Raw genomic sequence first — 10,438 nt, forward strand, 5'->3', positions numbered from 1 at the left:
TGTGCTGGACATTTTTCCTCCCTAGGTGCAGCACTTTGCATTTCTCTTTGTTGAACTGCATTCTGTTGTTTTCTGCCCACTTGTCCAACCTGTCCAGGTCTGCTTGCAGCTGTTCCCTGCCCTCCGGCGTGTCCACTTCTCCCCATAGCTTGGTGTCATCTGCAAACTTGGACAGAGTACATTTCACTCCCTCGTCCAAGTCACTGATGAAGACATTAAAGAGTATCAGTCCGAGGACCGAGCCCTGCGGGACCCCACTGCCCACACCCTTTCAGGTCGAAACCGACCCATCTACCACGACTCTCTGGGTGCGACCCTCCAGCCAATTCGCCACCCACCGGACTGTGTAGTCATCCAAGTCACAGCCTCTTAACTTGTTCACCAGTATGGGGTGGGATACCGTATTGAAGGCCTTCCTGAAGTCCAAGTATACGACATCCACCCCTCCTCCTGTGTCCAGGCGTTTTGTAACCTGGTCATAAAAAGAGACCAGATTAGTCAGGCACGATCTGCCTGCTACGAACCCGTGAGTATCCCATGATACTGATCAGAAAACTGGAAGATATCAGGCTCAACTGTGGGACTGTCAAGTGGGTATGAAACTGGTTGCAGAGTCCAAATGAATAGATTGGTGTCATCCTGGCAAGATGTGGGCAGCAGCATACCCCAGGGGTCAGTACTTGGCCCAGTGCTGTTCAATATCTTCATCAATGACCTGGATGAGGGGGTGAAAAGCCCGTTGGCTAAGTTAGTGGACAATACCAAGATATGGGGTTGTGTGGATGTCACGGCGGGGTCCTCCAGGAGGGCCGTGATCTCCTTAAGGCCCCCTCTCCGCGCCTATTTGGCCCAAAGGCACCCTCTATTCTCGCCCGCCACGTCTTGGATCTTAAGTTAAGTTAAGTTAAGTTAGGAGGCTGCCTTACGTCTCCTAGGCACGGTTAGCTGGGACCTCCGTCCCTGTGTTCTCCCGGACCCACCGCGGGTTTCTCTGTACACTGGGTGTGTTCCAGGCACCCCTAGCCTTATGGGCTACGCGTGGCTCCTACCAACCTCTAGTACCACGCCCCAAGCCTCGCAGATGTACTAGACGTTGGTCTGTCAAAATACTTGCTCCCCGGGCCTCCTCTGTAGTCTAGGCCACTCCCGGGCCTTCTCTAATATACGGCCCCTCACTGGGACTCTTGTCGTGCCCCACTCTGGGCCTTCTCTAAAATAACCTAGCCCGCTACGGGACTTCCTCCCGAGTCTCTGGGCTCCCCGGGCCTCCTCTGTAGTCTAGGCCACTCCCGGGCCTTCTCTAATATACGGCCCCTCACTGGGACTCTCGTCGAGCCCACTCTGGGCCTTCTCTAAAATAACCTAGCCCACTACGGGGCTTTCTACCGAGTCTCCGGTCCTTTAGGCCCACCGCACGGCTACCCTCTCTGGTCCAGGCTCACCGCGCTGCTATCCCCTTTTGCCGGGGACCACCGCAGCACCTTGCCTTTCTCCTGGGGTGTTGTACTACTAACCCCTTCTGTCGGGGTCCACCGCAGCACCCTACCCCTATCTGAGGGCTCTTGCCGTACTAGCCTACCGCCAGGCTCTCTACGCCCGTCGCGGGCTTCTCAATAGTCCCCCTTTCCTGGGACCTTACATGCCCGCGCCGGGCTGCTGAATGCTATCGCCCCCTCTCTGGGGCTTGCTGTGCCCCCGCTGGGCTCCTTAATAATGCCGCCCCTTCTCTGGGGCATGCTGTGCCCACGCTGGGCTCCCTAATAATGCGGCCCCTTCTCTCGCCAGGCTCTCTACGCCCGTCGCGGGCTTCTCAATAGTCCCCCTTTCCTGGGACCTTACATGCCCGCGCCGGGCTGCTGAATGCTATCGCCCCCTCTCTGGGGCTTGCTGTGCCCCCGCTGGGCTCCTTAATAATGCCGCCCCTTCTCTGGGGCATGCTGTGCCCACGCTGGGCTCCCTAATAATGCGGCCCCTTCTCTGGGGCTGGGGTCTATGCACCCCGCAAGTTGTGCCTTTACTGGCGCCGGGGTCCCCTCGCCGCTGGGGTTGCCCCTGAGAATACTGCGCCTTCCCGGGTGCTAGGGCCCCACACCCTGTGGGCCCTTATAAGTATGCTGCGCCCTCCTCAGGCGCTGGGGCCCCCACCCCTCTGGGGGTCCCTATGAGGCCTCCTCCAACCCCTATAGCCTCACCCAAACCACCGGTTTAATACAAACACTAAAGGAAACACAAGCCTCCGGGCTATAACTTAACTTAAGGCCGCCTGGCTGTAACAACATCATTGCTCCAGCCTCTGGAGCTCTCGCGAGCTATACTTGCAATCAGGGTTCTCCCTATATCCTGGCCGAGGGAGCCCCTGCCTCTCCGGCTGCTAGCAGGAAACTGCTAGCCTGGCTTCAGCCCTGGGCTTTATCAAGGCCAGGGCTTTATAAGGGCCAGGCCCTGCCTCCTACAGGCAGCTGACTCTCCTTAGTTGCCCCGGCAACCCACAGCTGTACTCTCTAGTCACCGCTAGGGCTCCTTATGCACTGCCAGAGCTTTTCCTCCGGCAGTTTTCCCCTCTCTAGGAGCGGGGCAGCGAGGTGCCCCGCGACAGTGGACATACCTGCAGATAGGCTGTGGATACAAGCAGACGTAGCATGTTGAGCAGAATGGAACCAGATGAGGTTCAACATGGAGAAATGAAAAGTGCTGCATATGGGAAGGAAGACCCCTCAGCACACCCACAGTCTGGGCATCGTTAACCTGACCAGCAAATGAAAGGGATCTGGGGATAAAAATAGACCCCAGCATGTATATGAGCTGGCAATGCGACACAGTAGCTGCTAGGGCCAAAAAAACTCTGGCATGCATCAATCGATGCATCTCTAGTAAATCCAAATAAGTGATTCTCCCACTTTACTCAACACTGGTGTGGCCACAGCTGGAGTATTGCGTCCAGTTCTGGGCACTGCACTTCAACAAGAATGTGCTAAAGCTCGAGAGGGTGCAGAGAAGGGCCACCCACATGATCAGGGACTTTCATGGTAAGCCATGTGAGAAGAGTCTGAGAGATCTTGGACTCTTCAACCTAAAGAAAAGAAGGCTGAGAGGGGACCTGGTTATGGCTTACCACTATATCAGAGGCATACATCAGGGGATCAGTGAACAACTGTTCACTGAGAATGAACTGTTCATTGCAGAACAACAAGGAAGTTTTTTTACTTCCATGCCTCCCATCTGACACCTTCAGGGAAGGAATTCTACCTGATCAACACATCAAAGAGCTACTCAACACAGCTCACAAAGACACTCTCATGGACCCAGAGGGACAGACTTCCATCTTCAGCTCCCTCTGTGCAAAAATGAAGTTTATTTTCTACCTATGGGGACATTTTACCATCTTGTACCATCTACACTTTCCCCAGAGCCTGACGAAGGGACTTTGATCCCAAAAGCTTGCAGAAAAGGACAATTTTCTTGCCATTTTCCAGTTGCTCTAATAAAAGGTATAATTTTGGAACCAAGAGTTCTAGTTTTTTGTATGTCAACTGTTCACCAGGGTGCCCTGGGGGGAGAACTAGAAACAATGGCCACAAACTCCTAGAATATAGTTTCAGGCTGAACATCAGGAAAAACTTCTTTACAACTGGGATGTCCAGACTACGGAACAAGCTCCCCCTAGAGGTGGTGCAATCATCTTCCCTGGAGGTCTTCAAGAGAAAAATGAATGGTCAACTGCCTGGGGTCATCTGACCCCAGCTGTCTTTCCTGTTCATGCAGGGAGGCTGGACCCAGTGATCCTTAGGGGTCCCTTTCAGCCCTGTGATTCTACGTGGAGGCCTGTGCATCTGCATTAGCACAGGCACTGCAGATGCTTTGCTATTGGAGTTCTCCTGCCAATTAATATTTTTGGCCCTGATGTGGCAAAACCCCCAGTTTTTTATTTATTTATTTTAAAATGCATTCCCTCCCCTTCCCCAATCATTTCTGACTTTTTCTCTCCCTCTCTATTCCCTATAAATAAGTATAAGTGAGCTCAGACTTAGGATAGCTTTAACATTTTTATTTTGGTAGCAAGTTTTTGGTTCTGGATATCCACTCTTTTATATTGTATAATTATTAGGTTTGTATTGATTGTTACTGTTGTACATTGTATTATTATCATTTTTGTATTGATTTTTATTGTTTCAAATGGATATTGTATGGTTTAGGCCTGTGTTTGTAAGTGAACCAAAGTCATGTCAATTTTCCATTTTGTATGTCAAGCCTCCATCTTCTGCTCTCTGCCTGGGCATCCCCTGTGTCACAACTGTATGAGTCACATATCCCTCCCATGTAAATTGGTTCCTGGATGAATGAGTGTGATTGGGAATGATTGAAATACAATGGTAGCAGGCCTCTACTGAATGGCCTGTAATGACTGGGTCATCACCTTGCATTGATTCATCCAGGAACCACAGACCTCACCCAGGAACAGAGACAAGACCAGCATTTAAAAGACAAAAGACCCTGCAAAACCAGCAACTCTCACCATTGCAGATACCAGAAATTGCACATCCCTGCATGGAGCACACATGCTCAGTATGCCAGGGCATGACCCTTGCCTGGGCATGCCTCCTGTCACTAGGGTCACACAAGGTCTGCCCCTATAAAAAGGGGCACTGAAGACAGACCCAGTGGGATGCCCTCTCCATCTGGACCAGCACCATGCCACACCACCTATCCACCCAGAGGCCCTGCCAGCGACCCCCCTCTGGACAATATCTACTGGACAAGGACCCCTTTCCAGCCTGGATAGGTACATATTACCTGCACACCTCCTCCTACAATTTGGACTCTCTCTCTCTCTGCCTGGACTTCAGTGGACTTCAGGCCCTGCACCAAGCCTCTTTAAGCCTGCTGCCATTGAGGGTGTGTGTGGTTGCAAGAGAACCAAAAAGACATTGTGTCAACATTTCCACTGTTCAATAAAACCACTGTCATTTGCAACCCTGAGTTGGGTCATGTTTTACTGAATCCCAGTCCCTTCCTTATCTTAAATTCCAGCCTTGTTCCCTTTCTCTCTCTGTCTCAATTCCAGCCCCCACCCCTCTCCACTAGTTTCCCGATCTCTTAATTCCTACTGATGAGTACCCCTGAAACTTTTATAGGTTTTTTTATACTTTGGGAACAGCTGTATGTTTTGAAAAAGTATTTTATCTAACCAAGGGCATAGAGTAGGTTGTTTAGGCTGGGGGAGATCGCTTGTTGCCTAGTTGCTTAATTGCTGGCCTTGCTAGAGGGAAAGCCATATCAGCAAGGTCCCTAAGGGGTTGGAAAGGGGGGTTACTGGCTGAGCTTGCTGAATAACAGGTGCCACATCAGCAATTACACTGTCACAAAGGCAAGTTCAAACTGACTAGGGAGGGGTCTGTAGCTAGGGTGAAGTGCGCATGGACCAAAAGGGGCAACCTATAGTAACTGCATAGCGTGTAAGGCTAGAAGAGGCTATATAAGGCTAATGCCCACTTGGGTGGGTGTGCTTGCTTTGCGAACAATTGCCAAGCACCATTTTCTGAGCAGAAATAAAGATTAAGTTGGATTCTTCACCCCTGTGTGTTTATTGGCACAAGCGCACCGGGCACGAACTCACTGTCCTTTGGGGGCAACACTACTGTCTTTTCCCTGTGACTTTCTGCTGCCTTTCTCTGCTTTCCTGGTGCCCCTGCCACCTTTCAGTCTCTCCTGCTGTTTTTCCTGTGATTTTTCTGCTGTCTGTCTCTCTGTTTTCAGACTTCCCTTGCACCTTCTGTAGTCACCCCCACCCCTGCAGCTTCCCAGCTCCTCGTGGCTGTCCTGCAATTTTCTCCAGCAGCTGGAGCCTTTCTGCAGCTCCCAGCACATACTGCCACTCCCCACAACTTCTCTAGCTGCCCGGAAGCCATCCTCTGGCTCTCCACATCCAGAGCCCCTCTTTAACACTTGCACTTTCCCTTAGTCCCATTTTACCTCTCCCCACCTACTTTTTCTGCTCCCCTGTAGCTCTGGCTCCAGTCCAGCCTCAGCCTCTGTGCCGGCATTGCTTCCCTGTTCTCCAGGCTTTGGGCATTGTCTTTTAGTCAATTAAGATCAATTAACCTAAAGTTACCCTTGAGCCTCAGTTCTTCATCCCAGGCCCCTGTAGTCTATGGGTTCTAATCCTGGTCCTGGTAACTTTCACTCCCAGCAACTTTGACTCCGTACACTTCTACTTTCTTACCTTAACCTTTCCCCAGGTATCCCAAGTACAGCAAGCACATGCATACATACACACACATCACAATACCCAACTTAGAAACTGTCCTGTGTGTATGTGTAGGTGGGTGGTATGTGTATGAATTAGTGAATATATAGATATAGATATATACACACACACATATATAAATATGATTGTGTGTGTGGTATATGAATTAGCAATCCATGTATGTGTTTTGGATGTGCAGGTGTTGGGAACTGATTCTATCTAAATTTGGAGTGTGTATCTGAGTTGCTAGTGTGAACATACACATATACACAACAACTAGTTTAGGTTTATGCACACCTATCATATATATGTGGCATTGTGCGCATTACATATGAATTAGTGATCTGTGTCTAACTTTTGGGGTGTATAGTGTATGTGCTTGAATTGGTGATAGGTATGCATGTGCCTAAGGTGGTAATATGTGTATGTATGCACCTAATTGATTTGTGTGTTTATATATATGCAATTGTACACCACGCCCTCCTGTCTAATGGCACAATATTGAGATCCTGAGCATTGGCCTGTCCCCTCAGGGCAACACTGACTAATGGGGAAGGGTCTGAAGTCATGAGAGACAGCAAGCAAATGTGAATTGTGATTTAATTGTGGTTCCAAAAAGCAAGTTCTCTTATTACATAAGGATTTCATCTCTGATCTCAGAGGTGAGCTGGAAAAAACATTCTAAGGCAGCCACAAGAAGTCCTCTTGGTTGGCTTCAGGATGAAATGAGAAAGGTAAACAGTATCATGATGAGAGAAGTACTTGGCTAGGATTCCATTTTGTGGTAACCTGGGTATGGATAATCCAAATCAGCAGGTGATATGGATGGAAAGGAAGATTTGGCAAATATCTGGGCAGAAATGTTGTGTTTAATTCCAAATGACAATTCGTGATTTTATAGGAAAAATTCCTCTCTTAAGCCATCACCAGAAAACAATAAGTAAATTCCTTAGGCTGAGAGTTTCCGAAGTTCTTTATTCTGTAAAGGAAGGCAACAGACTCAGGAGGTCTGGATTTGGGTCACTAGCATAGGTCCTATGTCCACTGCCTAAAAGAAAGCCAGGTTAACCTGCCCCAAAAAAGAAGCCACTTCTTATATGTAGCCATTTTCCCTTAACATTTTCAAACTTCATTATAGCATTTAGAACATAAGAACTTCAAATTATAACCTTAGTAGCTGTGTCTGTTTTGCCATATCAGAAAGCTGTCAGTCTATCAAGTTAAAACTTTAATTTTTTAATGACCAAGTATGAATGCTCACAATGGATGTTTACAAAGCCTTTAAGGCAAGTGGCTATGGTCTGTTGATTTTTAAAATGTACTTAAAAAAAAAAACCAGGCAAACAGTGTTGGTATGCTCATGTAAATAATACATAATTTTAAAATAGACATAACATGAAAAATCACTTACAGATTGCAGGACAATGGTGAATTATTTGATAGCATATGGAGACTATTTGTGGATTATATTCACAATAATGATAATATACAAGATAAACAATTCAACTCGAGTGAATTACTCCGTGTGTGTGTGTGTGTGTGTGTGTAATAAGCGTGCTTGATCATTTTTACAGAATAACTGAGGTGTTAACCTTCATTGGATACTATCATATCTATTTTTTCCCCCACCCCTTCCTTAAGTCAGTGGGCCAGCAGTTCTCAACCTTTTTCTGCCCAAGGCACCGTTTCTCCCCCCCGGCCCCGCTCCCCCACTGGAAAATGCCACCTCTTATTTCTTACTCACTTTTAAATTCATTTTTTGACTACAGAAAGATAATAGAGCAAGTCTTCTGTTGCAAAGAACTCAAAGATCAACATAGGTCAGAATGTTTTTAACACTGTGGATTCCTAGTTAAAATTGGTTTATATTGTGGATCGCGCTTGCACACCTGACAGTGCTAACACTGTGGTGGGCAAAGTGCCATGAAACCATGGTTGAGAATGAGGGAAAAAAAATTAAAGTAGTCAAAGTAAGATGAAGTTGAAAAGCCATTATGAGAACCTTGCTCAAGAGTAGAATTTTCTGGATGGTAGATGGCAAAAATATATTTCTAATGTAAAATATGATATGCTTTTGTCAGAACAAATTTTAATGTGGTTCTGCTTTGGAAACAGACTTTGGCTAGAATTAAGAGACTCCAAGAGTTTGTCTGTACTGAAATTCAGAGCTGCACTTGAGGATTGCTTGCAGCTAATTCAAATTACACCAGCTGCTTCCCCCCATCTGTATATTATCTTGGGGCTATTGCACACTGCTTTTCCTGTCCCTTAACCAGGATCCTTCTAGGACTCTGTCTGCCCAAACTTCTCTCTCCTTTTGTGACTGACACTAATTTCAGGTGGTAGAAACAGCAAATTGGGTCTGCAAGTCAGCAGAATGGAACTGTAAGATTGCTGCTCCCTGTGCTTGTTATCTGTAGCACCTGGGTGAGTTCTAAATACATTGCAGAAAGGGGCAGGTTGGGGGAAGATATGAACTTGGGTTCTGGAACTCAGAGCTTTTAGGGTCAGGCAGGACTGCTATCAGAACTTGAGCTTGGAAGTTTTTTATGTGAATGATGCTCAGAGTATATAGGTTTGAAGGTGACCCTACAATGCAGACATACTCCAGGAGTGCTGAAATAAGAGATTTCTCCATGCATCTTGATAGCAGCAGTACTAGCTTACCTAGGAATCTGAAGTCAAAGTAAGTTTGGTTTGTCTTGCATTTCATCACCAGAGAGGAAAGTTCTACAGAACAATTTAGGACCTCAGTTATACACCTTTAACTCCACTGTTCTCAAAGTAGATTGTCTCTACAAACATATTAGCTTTCATTGGACTTGTGCCAGTATCAAAAATTGAATAATTATTCAGGGTTTAAGTGATTTAATCCTCAGAGATAAACCTAATCAGAACAAAATTAATAAACCTCATTTTTAACTGGCTTATTCCGGTGTAAATTTTGACTAAGGCCATTGAAATCCATGGAGTGGCACCACTTTATGAACAGAACCAGGCTTGCTATTTACAAAGTAGCACAGAGTCTTTGAAGAACTGCTGTAACTCAGTATAATTTGTTACCTCTTTGGACTTTCACAAAATATGCCTTTTAAATATTGCATTAAAACACCAGATATTAAGCCACACATACATTAAGGATACTGTAAGAAATAAAGCTCCATAGCAATGCAACAATTTATTTTTAATAACATGATTACATTTAGACCTTAGGTTAAGTTACTAGAAACTTACACTTCCTTTAAATTGTAAAAATCCCTAGGAATTCTATTTTTCTTTCAGTCAGAGAGACTCCTAACCTGTAAAAAGAAGATGACACCAGGAACTATAAAACATCTAACAGTACATATAGACATTTGGGGAGGTTGGAGGGGTTAGATCAAGTTAAAAATGGCTACCCAACCTAAGGTAAGTTGGGATGGAGGGGAGCTAGCCAGGGGAGAAGGGTTAGAGGAGGATCAGGGAGGTTGGTGGGGTCTGAGTGCAATTGGGGGGCAGGTGGAGTCTACAGGGGATCAGGGGGTGAGTGGGATCTACAGGGGGCTTGGGCAGATTGGGAGGGCTAGCAGGGTCCACAGGAGAGGGAGAAACTCTCCCCCCCTCTCCGCCGACCAGCCACTATTTCTGGGAGAGGTGAGGGATCAATGAGTTAAAAATATCCTGGTTTTGCTGGGGGGAGGGGCGGAACAGGTAAGAAAGGTGCAGGCCCAGAACTGGGGCCAATGTTTGGGCTTTCCCAGCCCTAGGACTGCATTGGGAACTGTATAGAAGTGTAATTATATCGGTTTCACCAGACCTGATCTAAGTTAAGTCTACCTCCAGAGTAGTCTAACTTAGATTTCATCAACCATTTTTACACTGATCTAAACTTCCTGAACTTTACAGTTTGCACTTAGATCCCTAGTTAGGTCAATCTAAGTGAAAGGTTCACACTTGGGTAACTAAGTTGGACTGAGTGGCCCTTTAACCGCCCCATAACATTTGTACCTAGCTTAAGTGTGTTTATCCAGACTTTGAAATGCAGCTTTTAAAACTATTAGTTTACTTTAACTTTCTGGTTCACTTTCTTTCATGTTAGATTTTTTTAAGTTATATTTAAGCATCAATTACTGTAATTTGTGATTTTGTATAAAACATGTATGTCGCAGAGCACTGAGGTGCCCTGCTCCTAGAGAGGGGAAACTGCCGGGGAAA

This window comes from Alligator sinensis, unplaced genomic scaffold (assembly GCF_000455745.1).
Source record: "Alligator sinensis unplaced genomic scaffold, ASM45574v1 scaffold1561_1, whole genome shotgun sequence".
Classification (NCBI taxonomy): domain Eukaryota; kingdom Metazoa; phylum Chordata; order Crocodylia; family Alligatoridae; genus Alligator; species Alligator sinensis.